Source organism: Panulirus ornatus, chromosome 1 (assembly GCF_036320965.1).
Source record: "Panulirus ornatus isolate Po-2019 chromosome 1, ASM3632096v1, whole genome shotgun sequence".
In the NCBI taxonomy this organism is placed as follows: domain Eukaryota; kingdom Metazoa; phylum Arthropoda; class Malacostraca; order Decapoda; family Palinuridae; genus Panulirus; species Panulirus ornatus.
Window position 1 is genome coordinate 46,556,343 of NC_092224.1, and position 15,183 is coordinate 46,571,525.

General features: G+C 40.8%; 1 protein-coding gene across 1 annotated transcript in view; it reads right to left on the reverse strand.

Annotated features, from left to right (window-relative positions):
* Nucleotides 1-15,183, reverse strand: part of LOC139751222 (uncharacterized) — a 58,793-nt gene that overhangs the window by 17,720 nt on the left and 25,890 nt on the right. The window lies entirely within an intron of this gene.

The window sequence follows — 15,183 nt, forward strand, 5'->3', positions numbered from 1 at the left end:
TTCAGTCTCTATAGTTCCTCAAATATTCTACGTCTCTCAGCTACCCTAGTTCTCTCAGTTATGTTAATCCCTCGGTTATCCTAGTTCTCTCAGTCATGCAAATTTCCTCATTTATCCTAGTTCTCTCAGTCATGCAAATTTCCTCATTTACCCTAGTTCGGTCAGTTTCTATAGTTCCCTCAGTTAACCTACTTCCCTCAGTTTCTTTGATTCCCTCAGTTGCCTTAGTTCCCTCAGTTTTTTTTAGTTTCCTAAATTATCCTACTTTCCTCACTTACTCTTGTTCCCTCAGTTATCTTAGTTCCATCGGTTTCTCTTGTTCCCTCAATTACCCTAGTTTCTTAGGTTTCTTTAATTTCCTCAGTTATTCTAGTTTCCTTAGTTTCACTAGTTCCCTCAGTTATCTTACTTCGCTCAGTTTCTCTGATTCCTTGAGTTACTCTAGTTTCCCCTGTTACCCTAGTTCCCTCACCTTCTCCAGTTCCCTCAGTTTCTCTAGTTTCTTCAGTTACCCTAGTTCTCCTACTTACTCTAGTTCCCACAGTTTTTCTAGTTCCTCAGTTTCTCTAATGCCCTCAGTTTCTCTGGTTCCCTCAGTTTCTCTACTTCCCTCAGTTACCCTTGTTCCCTCAGTCTCCCTGCTTCCCACGGTTATCCTAGCTCCTTCAGTTATTTTAGTTTCCTCAGTTACCCTAGTTCCCACAATTATTCAGGTTCCCCTTAGTTACCATAGTTCCCTCAGTTACGCTATTTTCCTCAGTTACTCTAGTTCTCTCAGCTACCCTAGTTTTCTTGGTTACCCTACTTCCCACAGATATTCTAGTTCACTCGGTTGTCTTAGTTCACTCACTTATTCTAGTTCCCTCATTAATTTCTAGTTCCATCAGTTGTCCTAGTTCCCTCATTTATTCGAGTTTTCTTAATTACCCACGTTTTCTCAGTTATCCTAGATCCCTCATTAACCATATTACTCTAAGTGTTTCTAGCTCTCTTAGTTACCCAAGTGTCCTCGGTTACCCTAGTTCAGTCAGTTCTCCTAGTTCTCTCAGTTGTCTCGCTTCCCTTGGTTTCTCTAGTTACTTCTGTTATTCTAGTTCATCAGTTACCCTATTTCCTTCAGTTATCCTGGTTACATTAATTACCTAAGTTTCCTCAGTTATCCTACTTTCTCCAGTCTTTCTAGTTTCTCTGATATTCTAGGTCCCGTAGTTACCCTAGTTCACTCAGTTATCCTAATTCCCTCTGTTATCCTAGCTTCCTCAATTATTCTAATTCCCTCAGCTATCCTTGTTCCGTCAGTTTTTCTAGTTCCCTCAGATAACCTAGTTCTCTCAGTTTCTTTAATTCCCTCAGTTACCCAGGTTTAATCAGTTATCCTAGTTCCGTCCGTTACCTTAGTCCCCTCAGTTTCTAGTTCCCTAAATTGCCCTACTTTCCCCAGTTCCTCTTGTTCCCTCAGTTATTCTAGTTCCCTCAGTTACCCTATTTCCCTAAGTTATTCTAGCTTTCTTAGTTACCTAAGTTTCCTCGGTTGTCCTAGCTCCCTCAGTTATCCTAGTTTTCTCAGTTCTCCTGCTTCTCTTAGTTTCTCTAGGTACTTCAGTTATTCTAGTTCCTCTGTCACCCTAGTTCCTTCAGTTATTCTGGTTACATTGATTACTTAAGTTTCCTTAGTTATCCTACTTTCTCCAGTCTCTCTAGTTTCTCAGATATTCTAGTTCCCTTAGTTACCCTAGTTCCCTCAGTTATCCTGATTCCCTCAGTTATCCTAGCTTCCTCACTTATCCAAATTCCCTTAGTTATCCTTGTTCCGTCAGTTTCTCTAGTTCCCTCAGATAATCTAGTTCCCTCAGTTTCTTTAATTCCTTCAGTTACGCTACTTAAATCAGTTTCCTAGTTCCGTCAGTTACCCTAGTTCCCTCAGTCTCTAGTTCCCTAAATTACCATATTTTCCCCAGTTGCTCTTGTTCCCTCAATTATTCTAGTTCCCTCAGTTATTCTAGTTCCCTCAGTTATTCTAGTTCTTTTAGTTACCCAAATTTCCTAAGTTATCCTAGTTCCCTCAGTTTCCTATTTCCCTTAGTTGATCTGGTTGTTTTAGTTAAGCAAGTTTCCTCGGTTATCCTAGTTCCCTCAGTTGTCCTGCTTTCCTTAGTTTCTGTAGTTCCTTTAGTTATTCTACTTTCTCAGTTACACTAGTTCCTTCAGTTATCCTAGTTACTTTAATTACTCAAGTTTCCTTAGTTCTCCTATTTTCTTCAGTCTCTATAGTTCCTCACATATTCTAGGTCCCTCAGTTACCCTAGTTCCCTCAGTTTGTTAATTCCTCATTTATCCTAGTTCCCTCAGTTACCAAACTCCCTCATTTATCCTAGTTCCGTCAGATTATATAGCTCCCTCAGAGAACCTACTTCCCTCAGTTTCTCTAATTCCCTCAGTTACCGTGGTTCCCTCAGTTTCTCTAGTTTCTTAAATTATCCTATTTTTCTCACTTACTCTTGTTCCCTCAGTTATCCTAGTTCCAGCGGTTTCTCTAGTTCTCTCAATTACCCTAGTTTCTTTTAGCTAAGCAAGTTTCCTCGGTTATCTTTAATTTCTTTTATTTCCTCAGATACCCTAGGTCCCTAAGTTTCTCTAGTTCCCTTGCTTCGTTCAGTTTCTCTAATTCTTTCAATTACCCTAGTTCCCCTTGTTACCCTAGTTCCCTTAGTTACCCTATTTCCCTCACCTTCTCTATTTCTTTCAGTCTCTCCAGTTCCTTCAAACATTCTAGTTCTCCTAGTTACTCTAGTTCCCTCAGTGTCTCTAGTTCCCACAGTTTCTCTAATTCCCTCAGTACCATAGTTCCCTTAGTTACCCCAGTTTCCTTAGTTTCTCTAGTCCCCTCAGTTACCCTGTTCCCTCGGTTTCTCTAGTTCCTTCAGTGACCCTAGTTCCCTCCTTTTCTCTAGTCCGCACAGTTACCCTTGTTCCCTCAGTTACCCTACTTCCCACGGTTATCCTAGCTTTTCAGTTATTTCAATTTCCTCAGTTACCCTAGTTCCCGCAATTATTCAGGTTCCCCTTAGTTACCAAGTTCCCTCAGTTACGCTGTTTTTCTCAGTTACTCTAGTTCTCTCAACTACCCTAGTTTTCTCGGTTACTCTACTTCCCACAGATATTCTAGTTCACTCAGTTATCTTAGTTCACTTAGTTATTCTAGTTCCCTCATTAATTTCTAGTTCATCAGTTGTCCTAGTCCTTAGTTGTTAGAGTTCTCATAATTACTCAAGTTTCCTCAGTTATCCTAGTTCCCTCAGTTACCCTATTTCCCTAAGTTATTCTAGCTCTCTTAGTTACCCAGGTTTCCTTGGTTATCCTAGTTCAGTCAATTCTCCTAGTTCTCTCAGGTGTCCTGCTTCCCTTAGTTTCTCTAGTTACTTCAGTTATTCTAGTTCCTCAGTTACCCTAGTTCCTTCAGTTATCCTAGTTACATTGATTACTTGAGTTTCCTCAGTTATCCTACTTTCTCCAGTCTCGCTAGCTTTTCAGATATTCTAGGTCTCTTAGTTACCCTAGTTCCCTCAGTTATCCGAATTCCCTCGGCTATCCTAGCATCCTCACTTATCCAAATTCCCTCATTTATCCTTGTTCCGTGAGTGTTTCTAGTTCCCTCAGATAACCTAGTTCCCTCAGTTTCTCTAACTCCCTCAGTTACCCTAGTTTAATCAGTTATCCTAGTTCCGTCAGTTACCCTAGTTCCCTCAGTTTCTAGTTCTTTAGATTACCCTATTTTCCTCAGTTTTTCTTGTTCCCTCACTTATTCTAGTTCCCTCAGGTACCCTAGTTCCCTTAGTTATTCTGTTCTTTTAGTTACCCAAATTTCCTGTTATCCTAGTTCCCTCAGTTATCCTATTTCCCTTAATCAATCTGGTTCTCTTGGTTACGCAAGTTTCCTCGGTTATCCTAGTTCCCTCAGTTGTCCTGCTTCCCTCAGTTTCTCTAGTTCCTTTAGTTACTCTACTTTTTCAGTTACACTAGTTCCTTTAGTTATCCTCGTTACCTAATTACTCAAGGCTCCTTAGTTACCCTATTTTCCTCAGTCTCTATAGTTCCTCACATATTCTAGGTCCCTCAGTTACCCTAGTTCCCTCAGTTATGTTAATTCCCTCAGTTATCGTTATTCCTTCAGTTATGCAAATTCCCTTATTTGTCCTAGTTCCTTCAGTTTCTATATATCCCTCAGTTAACCTACTTCCCTCAGTTTCTCTAATTCCCTCAGTCACCCTAGTTCCGTCAGTTTCTCAAGTTCCCTAAATTACCCTATTTTCCTCAGTTATTCTTGTTCCCTCAGTTATTCTAGTTCTTCAGTTACCCTATTTCCCTTAATTATTCTAGTTCTCTTAGTTGCGCAAGTTTCCTTGGTTATCCTAGTTCTCCCAGTTATTTTAGTTCTCTCAGTTTTCCTGCTTGCCTCAGTTTCTCTAGTTCCCTCACTTATTCTAGTTCTGTCACTCTAGTTCCTTCAGTTATCCTAGTTCCCTCAGTTATTCTAGTTCCCTCACTCTAGTTTCTTCATTTATCCTAGTTCCTCAGTTATCCAAGTTTGCTCAATTATCCAACCTTTTATCAGTTTCTCTAGTTCCACAGATATTCTAGTTCCCTCAGCTACCCTAGTTCTCTCAGTTATTCCAGTTCCTCATTTGCCCTAGTTCCCTCAGCTATTCTAGTTCCCTCAAATACCCCTAGTTCCCGCAGCTATTCTAGTTCTAGTAGCTACCCTATTTACCTTAGATATCCTAGTTCCCTTAGTTACCCTGTTTTCTTCACTTACTGTAGTTCTTTCAGTTATTGTACTTCCCTCAGTTACCTTAGTTATCTCAGTTATCATAGTCCTCTCAGTTAATCTAGCTCCTTCAATTAGCCTAGTTCCCTCAGTTCCTCTGATTCCCTCACTTACCCTAGTTCCCTTAGTTACCACAGTTCCATCAGTTATCCTAGTTCCCGCAGTTATCCTAGTTCCATCAGTTAGCTATGTTCCTCAGTTACTCTAGTTCCCTCAGTTATTCTACTTCCCTCAGTTACCCTCATTTCTTCAGTTATCCTAGTTCCCTTGATTACCCTAGTTCCCTCAGTTATCCTAGTTCCCTCAGTTATCCTAGTTCCCTTAATTACCCTAGTTCCTTCTGTTACCCTACATCTCTCAGTTACCCTAGTGCCTTCAGTTATTTTACTTCCCTCAGTTATCCTAGTTCCCTCAGTTACCCTAGTTCCCTCAGTTATCTTAGTTCCCTTAGTTTACTTCACTCAGCTATTCCTGTTATCTTTAGTTAACCTACTTCCCTCAGTTTCTCTACTTCCTCAGTTTTTCTAGTTCCTCACTTTCTGTAGTTCCTCAGTTTTTCTAGCTCCTCAGTTTCTCTAGATCTCTCAGTTATTTTACTTCGCTCAGTTTCTCTAATTCCCTCAGTTACCCTAGTTCCCTCACCTTCTCTTGTTCCCTCAGTTTCTCTGGTTCCTTCAGTTACCCTAGTTCTCCCAGTTACCTTAGTTTCCTCAGTTTCTCTAGTTCCTTCAGTTTCTCTAATTCCTTCAATTACCCTAGTTCCCTCACTTATCCTAGTTCCCTCAGATACCTTAGTTCCATCAGTTTCTCTAGCTCCCTCAGTTACCCTAGTTTCCTCTGTTACTCTAATTCCGTCAGTCACACTACTTCCCTCAGTTACACTAGTTTCCTCAGTTATCTTACTTTTTATAATTTTCCTGCTTCCCACATTTAGCCTACTTCCTATAGTTATCCTGCTTCCCACATTTATCCTAGTTCCCTCTGTCAATCTAGTTCTCTCAGTTACCCTAATTCCCTCAGTTATTCAAGTTCCTTCAGTTCCCTTTTTTCCTCAGATACTCTAGTTCTCTCAGCTACTCTAGTTGCCTCGGTAATCCTACTTTCCTGAGTTACTGTAGTTCCCTCAGTTATCCTAGTTCATCAGTTGTCCTAGTCCCCTCAGTCATCCTAGTTCCCTCAATTATTCTAATTCCATCTGTTACCCTAGTTCCCTGAGCTATTCTAATTTTTATAGTTTTCCAAGCTTCCTCGGTTATCCTAGTTCCCTCATTTATCATAGTTCCCTCGGTTGTCCTACTTTCCTCAGTTTTTCTAGTTCTCTCGGTTATTCTAGTTCCCTCAGTTACCATAGTTCCTTCACTTATCATAGTTCCCTTAGTTGCCCAAGTTAACTCTGATAGGCTACTTCTCAGTTTCTCTAGTTCCTCAGTCACCCTAGTTCCTTCATTTACCCTAGTTCCCTCAACTATTCTAGTTCTCTTCGTTACCCTAGTTCCCTCAGATATTCTAGTTCTTTCAGCTACCCTAGTTCCCTCAGTTATCCAAGTTCCCTAAGTTATCCTACTCTCCTCAGTTTCTTTAGTTCCCTCAGTTTCGATAGTTCACCCACTTATCCAATATCCATCAGTTACCCTAGTTACCTCATTTACCCTAGTTCCCTCAGTTACCCTAGTTCCTTCACTTTCTCTAGTTTCCTAGGTTACCCTAGTTCCCTCAGTTACCGTAGTTCCGTCAAATCCTCTAGTTCCCTCAGTTTCTCTAGTTCCGTCACTTACCCTAGCTCCTCCAGTTACCCTAGTTCCTTCACTTTCTTTAGTTCTCTCAGTTACTCTGGTTCTTTCAATTACACTTGTTCCCTCAGTTACTCTACTCCCTACAATTAATCTAGATCCTTCAGTTATCCTAGTTCCCTGAGATGTCTTAGTTCACTCAGTTATCCTTATTCCCTCAATTATTCTAGTTCCCTCTGTTACCCTAGTTCCCACATTAATTCGAGTTAATTACTCAAGTTTCCTCATTTATCCTAGTTTCCTCAGTTATCCTAGTTCCCTCAGTTATTCTAGTTCTACTTACCCAAGTGTCCTAGGTTATCCTAGTTCCTAAATTATCCTAGTTCCCTCAATTGTCCTACTTCCTTCAGTTTTTCTGTTCCCTCAATTATTCTAGTTCCCTCAGTTACCCTAGTTCCGTCGGTTACCCTAGTTCCCTTAGTTTCCCATGTTTCCTAATATGTTCTAGCTCCTTTACTTACCGTAGTTCCCTCACTTAACCTGGTTCCCTATTATCCTAGTTCCCTCAGTTACCCTAGATCCTCAGTTTTTCTAATTCCTTCAGTTACCCTTGTTCCCTCAGCTATCCTAGTTCTCTCAGTTACCCTAGTTTCCGTCAGTTCTCTAGTTTCCTCAGTCACCCTATTTTCCTCAGTTACTTTAGTTCCGTCAGCTATTCTAGTTTCCTCAGTTACGTTAGTTCCTTCATTTATTCTAGTTCTTTTAGCTAACCAAGTTTAGCTAACCTAGTTTCTCTGGTTCCTTCAATTATTCTAGTTCCCTCTATTATCCTAGTTCCAGCAGTTATTTTTGTTCATAGCTACCCTATTTCCCTTAGTTATCCTAATTCCCTCGGTTACCCTATTTTCTTCATCTACTCTAGTTCCCTCATTTGATTTACTTCTTTCATTTACCTTAGTTACCCTAGTTCCATCTGTTATCCGAGTTCCATCCGTTATCCTAGTTCCCAGAGTTATCATAGTTCCCTCAGTTACCATAATTCCCTCAGTTACCCTATTTTCTCTGTTACTCTAGTTCCCTCAGTTATTCTTTTGGCCTCAGTTACCCTCTTTTCTTCAGTTATCCTATTTCCCTTAGTTTCCCGAGTTCCCTCAGTTACCCTAATTCCCTTAGTTTCTCTAGTTCCTTTGGTTACCCTAGATCTCTCAGTTACCCTAGTTCCTCCAGTTATTTTACTTCCCTCAATTATCCTAATTCCCTCAGTCACCCTTGTTCCCTCAGTTATTCTAGTTCCCTCATTTATCCAAATTCCTTCAACTTCCTAGCTCCTTCAGTTGCCCTAGTTACCTCAGTTAACCTAGTTCCCTCAGTTTCTCTAGTTTCCTAAATTACCCTAGTTCCCTCAGTTTCCCTAGTTCTCTCAGTTTCTCTATTTCCCCCAGTTTCTCGAATTTCCTCAGTTACCCTACTTCCCTCAGTTATCCCAATTCCGTCGGTTACCTTAGTTCCCTCAATTATCCTAGTTTCTTCAGTTTCTCTAATACCCTTAGTTGCCCTAGATCCCTCAGACACCCTAGTTCCCTCAGTTATCCTAGTTCCCCCAGTTACCCTAGTTGCCTTTGTTATCCTATTTCCCAGTTATCCTAGTTCCCTCAGTTAATCTAGGTCCCTCAGTTACCCTTGTTTCTTCAGTTGTTCAAGCTTCCCTTAGTTACCCTAATTTCGTCAATTACCCGATTTTCCTCAGTTACTCTTTTTCTCTCAGTTACCCTAGTTCCCTCAGTTTCCCTACTTCCCATAGTTATCCTAGTTCCTTCAGGTGTCCTAGTTCCCTCAGTTGCCCTAGTTCCCTTAGTTATCTTAGTTCCCTCAATTATTCTTGATCTTTTTGTTAACCTACTTCCCTCAGTTATTCTAATCTTCTTTGTTGCCCAAGTTTCCTCGGTTTTCCTAGTTCCCTCAGCTATTCTATTTCCATCAGTTACCTTCGTTTCTTCAGCTATCCTATTTCCCTTAGTTACCCTAGTTCCCTCAGTTACCCTAGTTCCCTCACTTTATCTAGTTTCTCAGTTACCTTAGTTTCTCAGTTGCCCTAATCCCTCAGTTATCCAAATTCCATCAGTTATCCTACTTCCCTAAGTTACCCTAGTTCCCTCAGTTACCCCAGTTTTCTCAGTTTTCCTAGTTTCCTAAGTTACCCTAGTTCCCTCGGTTGATCTGGTTCCCTCAGTTTCTCTAGTTCCAATAGTTACCGTAGTTCCCTCAGTTTCCCTAGTTCCCTCATTTTCTCTAGTTCCCTCAGCTACTCTAGTTCTCTCAGTTTCCCTTGTTCCCTCGGTTATTCAAGTTCCCTTTAGTTACCCTAATTCCATCAATTACTCTATTTTCCTCAGTTACTCTAGTTCACTCAGTTACCCTACTTTTCTTAGTTACCCTAGTTCTCTCACTTAATCTGGTTCCCTCAGTTTCTCTAGTTCCTTCACTTTCTCTAGCTCCCTCAGTTACACTAATTCTCTCAGTTATCCTAGTTCCCTCACTCTCTCTAGTTCCCTCAGTTACCCTATTCCCTCAGTTACCCTAGTTCCCTCAGTTATCCAATTTCCATCAGTTACCCTAGTTCCCACATTTACCCTAGTTCCCTCAGTTTCCCTAGTTCCCTCAGTTTCTCTAGTCTTCTAAGTTACTCTAGTTGCTCAGTTTCTCTAGTTCTTCAGTTTCTCTAGTTGCCTCAGTTTCTCTAGTTCTCTCGGTTACCCTACTTCCCACAGTTATTCTAGTTCCCTCAGTTATCCTAATTCACTAAGTTGACCTAGTTCCCTCATATATCCTAATTCCCTCAATTATTCTAGTTCCCTCAGTTACCCTAGTTCCCTCACTTACCCTAACTCCCTCAGATATTCTAGTTCTCTTAGTTACACAAGTTTCCTCAATTATCTTAGTTCCTTAGTTACCCTAGTTCCTGCAGTAATAATTTCCATAGATACCCAAGTTTCCTCAGATAATGTAGTTCTCTCACCTACCCTGGTTCACTCAGTTATCCTAGTTCCCTCAGTCACTCTATTTCCTTCATTTATTCTAGCTCCCTCAGTTATTCTAGTTTCCTCAGTTACACTAATTCCCTCAGTCATTCAAGTTCTTTTAGTTAACCAAGTTTCCTCAATTACCCTATATCCCTCAGTTTTTCTGATTTCCTCAGTCATTCTAGTTCCCTCAGTTATCCTAGTTCCAGCAGTTATTCTAGTTCTCGTAGCTACCTTATTTACCTCAGTTATCATAGTTCCCAAAGTTACCCTATTTTCTTCATTTATTCTAGTTCCCTAAGTTATTCAAGTTCCTTTAGTTACTTTAGTTTCCTCATTTATTATAGCTCCCTTAGTTATCCTAGTTTCTCAGTGTCTATATTTCCTTATGTTACCCTTGTTCCCTCAGGTATCCCAGTTCTCTCATCTACCCTAGTTCCCTCATTTCTCTAGTTCCATCAATTACCCAATTTTCCTCAGTTACTCTAGGTCTCTCAATTTTTCTGGTTCCTCACTTACACTAGTTCCCTCATTGTTTTCGTTATTTTAGTTAACCAAGTTTCCTCAGTTATCCTACCTCCATCAGCTTTTCTGGTTCCCTCAGTTATTCTAGTTCCCGTAGTTATCCTACTTTCCGCAGTTGTTCTACTTCTCGTAGCTACCCTATTTCCCTCAGTTGTCCTAGTTCCCTCGCTTACCCCATTTTCTTCATTCACCCTTGTTCCCTAAATTATTCTAGTTCAGTCCGCTAATTTACCTTCCTCAATTATTATACATCTCACTCAGTTATCCTATCTCCCTCGGCTAGCCTAGTTCCTCCAGTTTCTCTAATTTCCTCAGTTACCCTCGTTCCCTTAGTTACCCTAGTTTCATCAGGTATTCTAGTGCCCACAGTTTTCCTAGTTTCATCGGTTACCCTAGTTCTCTTAGTTACCCTAGTTTCCTCAGTCACTCTAGTTCTCTCAGTTATTCTAGATACCCGTTACCCTCGTTTCTTCACTTATGCTAGTTTCCGTAGTTACCCTAGTTCCTTCAGTTATCCTAATTCCCTTTGTTACCCAGTTTCCTCAGTTATCCTACTTCTCTCAGTTTCTCTAGGTCCTCAGTTGTTCTAGTTCCTTCAGTTACCCTAGTTCCCCCGGTTATTCTAGTTTTCTTAGTTATCCTAGTTCACTCAGATATTCTAGTTCCCCTAGTTCCCTCATTTATCCTAGTTTCTCGTTGCTGCCCTATTTCCCTCAGTTTTCCTAGTTCTCTCAGTTACTCTATTTTCTGCATTTCCTCTATCTCCTTCAGTTATCCTAGTTCCCTCAGTTACCTTATTATCATCAGTTATCATAGTTCCCTCAGTTACCCTACTTCCCTCAGATAGCCTAGTTCCCTCTGTTTCTCTAATTCCCTCAGTTACCCTATTTCCATCAGTTATTTTAGTTCCATCAGGTATCCTAGTTCCTTCAGTTATCCTAGTTCTCTCGGTTCCCCTAGTTCCCTCAATTACCCTATTTTCCTCGGTTACTCTTATTTCCTCAGTTATTCTAGTTCCCTCAGTTACCCTCGTTTCTTTCGCTATCCTAGTTCTCTTAGTTACCCTGGTTCCCTCAGTTACTCCAGTTCCTTCGGTTATCCAAAATTTCTCAGTTACCCTATTTCCATCAGTTATTCTACTTCCCTCATTTATCCTAGTTCCCTTAGTTACCCTAGTTCCCTTAGTTATTCAAGATCCCTTAGTTACACTAGTTAGTTACCCTAGTTCCCTTAGTTATTCAAGATCCATTAGTTACCCTAGTTCCTTAAGTTACCTTACTTCACTCAGTTATCCTACTTCCCTCAGTTACTGTGGTTCCTCAGTTTTTCTAGTCCCACAGTATGTATAGTTCCCTCGGTTACCCTAGTTCCCTCAGTTACCATAGTTCGCTTAATATCCTAGCTTCCTCAGTTACCAGTGTAGTTCCCTCAGTTATGCTTTTTCCCTCAGTTATCCTCGTTCCCTCAGTTTCTCTAGTCCCCTAAATTACCCTACTTCCGTCAGTATCTCTAATTCCCTCAGTTACCCTAGTACCCTCAGTTATCCTAGTTCTCTCAGTTACCCTGGTTCCCTGAGTTTCTCTTGTTCCCTCAGTTACCTAATTTCCCTCAGTTTCTCCATATCCCTCATTTACCCTTGTTCCTTCAGTTATCCTCGCTCCCTCAGTTACCCTAGTTCCCTCAGTTTCTCTAGTTCCCTCTGTTACCCTAATTTCCTCAGTTACTATAGTTCCCTCAATCATTCTAGTTTTCTCAGCTAATCTAGTTCTTTTAGTTAACAAAGTTTCTTCAGTTATCCTACTTCCCTCAGTTTCTCTCTTCTTTCAGTTTCTGTAGTTCCCTTAGTTATCCTAGTTCCCTAAGTGTCTTTAGTTTGCTCAGTTTCTTTAGTTTCATCAGTTACCCTAGTTCCTTCAGTTACCCTAGTTCCCTCGGTTTCTTTAATTCCCTCAGTTACCCTACTTCCCTCAGTTATCCTAGTTTCTTCAGCTGCCCTAGTTCCCTCAGTTCTCTTGTTACCTCAGTGACCCAATTTCCCTCAGTTTCTCGAATTCCCTCATTTACCCTTGTTTCTTCAGTTATCCTCGTTCCCTCAGTTACCCTAGTTTCCTCAATTTCTCTAGTTCCCTCTGTTACCCTAATTTACTCAGTTACTTTAGTTTTCTCAGTTATTTAGTTAATCAAGTTTTTTTTCAATTATACTACTTCCTTCAGTTTCTCTGGTTCCCTCAGTTTCTGTAGTTCCTTAGTTATCCTCGTTCCCTCAGCTATCCTAGTTCCCTCAGTTACCGTAGTTCCCTCAGTTACCTTATATCTCTCGTTTACCCTAGTTCCCTCAGTTACCCAATTTCGCCCGGTTATCCTACTTACCTCAGATATCCTAGTTTCTTTAGTTATCCTACTTTCGTCAGTTATCCGAGATCTTTAGTTGTCCTAGTTCTCTCAGTTACCCTAGTTTTTGATCTCAGTTATCCTTTTCTTCAGGTAACCTAGTTTCCTCAGTTTTCCTCGTTTCTTCATTTATCCTAGTTCTCTTAGCTACCCTAGTTCCCTCAGCTACTCCAATTCCTTCAGTTACCCTAGAACTCTCAGTTGCCCTATTTTCTTCTTCTTCTCTCAGTTCTTCTTCTTCTCTCAGTTATCCTAGTTCCCTTGGTTACCCTAATTCCCTCAATTATCCTAGTTCTCTCCGTTATTAAAGTTCCCTTAGTTCCTCGTTCCCTCAGTTACCCTGCTTCACTCAGTTCCTTCAGTTATCCTACTTCCCTCAGTTCCCTAATTCCCTGTTACCCTATTTTTCTCGGTTACTCTAATTTCCTTAGTTATTCTAGTTCCTCAGTTACCTCGTTTCTTCAGTTATCCTAGTTTCCTCAGACCCTCCAGTTCCTTCATTTATCCTAGATCTCTCAGTTACCCTATTTCCCTCGGTTATTCTTCTTCTCTCATTTATCCTAGTTCCCTTAATTACCCTACTTCCCTCATTTATCCTAGTTCCCTCGGTTATTCAAGATCCCTTAGTTACCCTATTTCCCTCAGTTACCCTACTTCCCTCAGTTACCCTACTTAACTCAGTTACTCTAGTTCCTCAGTTTTTCTAGTTCCACAGTATCTCTAGTTCCCTCGGTTACCCTAGTTCCCTCATTTATTCTATTTCCCTCGGTTGTCATAGTTCGCTCAGTGAACCTAACTCCCTCAGTTACCCTAGTTCCCTCAGTTACGCTTTTTCCCTCAGTTATCCTCGTTCCCTCAAATTCTCTAGTTCCCTCAATTACCCTAGTTCCCTCAGTTTCTCTAATTCCCTCAGTTAAGCCCTAGTTCCCTCAGTTATCATAGTTCCCTATGTTATCCTAGTTCCCTCAGTTTTTCCATTTCCCTCAGTTACCCACTTTCCCTCAGTTTCTCCATTTCCTTCATTTACCCTTGTTTCCTCAGTTATCCTAGTTCCCTCAGTTACCCTAGTTCCTTCTGTTACCCTAATTTCCTCAGTTACTTTAGTTCCCTCAGTTATTCTAGTTTTCTCAATTAATCTAGGTCTTTTAGTTAATCAAGTTCCTTCTGTTATCCTGCTTCCCTCAGTTGCTGTAGTTCCCTCAGTTATCCATATTCCTTCAGTTATCCTAGTTCTCTAAGTGTCTCTAGTTTGCTCGGTTTCTTTAGTTTCATTAGTTACCCTAGTTTCTTCAGTTACCCTAGTTCCCTCAGTTTCTCTAATTCCCTCAATTACCCTAGTTCCCTCATTTATCCTAGTTCCCTTAGTTACCCTAGCTCCCTCAGTTCCTCTTGTTCTCTCAGTTACCCAACTTCCCTCAGTTTCTCCATTTCCCTCATTTACCCTTTTTCCTCAGTTATCCTCTTTCCCTCAGTTGCCCTAGTTCCCTCAGTTTCTCTAGTTCCTTCTGTTACCCTAATGTCCTCAGTTACTTTAGATCCCTCAGTTCTTCTAGTTTTCTCGATTAATCTAGTTCTAGTTAACCAAGTTTTTTATGTTTTCCTACTTCCCTCAGTTTCCCTGGTTCCCTCAGTTTCTGTAGTTCCCTCGGTTATCCTAATTCCTTCAGCTATCCTAGTTCCCTAAGTGTCTCTAGTTTGCTCGGTTTCTTTAGTTTCATCAGTTACCCTAGTTCCTTCAGTTACCCTAGTTCCCTCAGTTTCTCTAATTCCCTCAGGTACCCTAGTTCCCTCAGTCATCCTAGTTCCTTCAGTTTCTCTTGTTACCTGTTACCCTAATTTCCACAGTTACTTTAATTTTCTCAGATATTTGGTTAATCAAGTTTTTTCAATGTTCCTACTTCCCTTTGTTTCTCTTGTTCCCTCAGTTTCTGTAGTTCCCTCAGTTATCCTCGTTCCCTCAGTTTCTCTAGCTCCCTCAGTTATCCTCGTTCCTTCAGTTATCCTAGTCCCCTCAGTTACTCTAGTTCCTTCAGTTACCTTAGATTTCTCATTTACCCTAGTTCCCTTAGTTACCCTAGCTCGCTCAGTTATTCTACTTTCCTCAGATACCCTAGTTTTTTCTTTAGTTACCCTAGTTCCCTCAGTTACCCTTGTTATTGAGCTCAGTTATCCTTTTTTCAGCTAACCTAATTCCCTCAGTTACCCTAGTTCCCTCACTTTCACCAGTTCCCAAACTTTTCCTAGTTCCCTCAGTTTCCGCAGTTCCCTCAGAGTCTGTAGTTCCCTCTGTTACCCTTGTTCCCTTAGTCATCCTCTTTCCCGTAGGTACCCTAGTTCCCTCAGTTACTCTAGTTCCCTCAGTTTCTCTAATTCCCTCAGTTTTCATAGTTGCTTCATTTATCCTAGTTCCCTCAGTTATCCTAGTTCCCTCAGCTATCCTAGTTCCCTCTGCTACCCTCGTTTCTTTAGTTACCCTACTTCCCTAGGTTATCCTAGTTCCCTCAGTTATCGTAGTTCCCTCAGTTACCCTAGTTACCTCAGTTTCTCTAATTCTCTCATCTACTCTAGTTTCCTGAGTTATCCTTGTTTCTTCAGCTTACCTAGTTATCCATGTCCACTTACACGTCATCCTTTAATATCCATATCCTCTTACTATACGTCATTCTCCAATATCCACAGCCACTTAACGTAC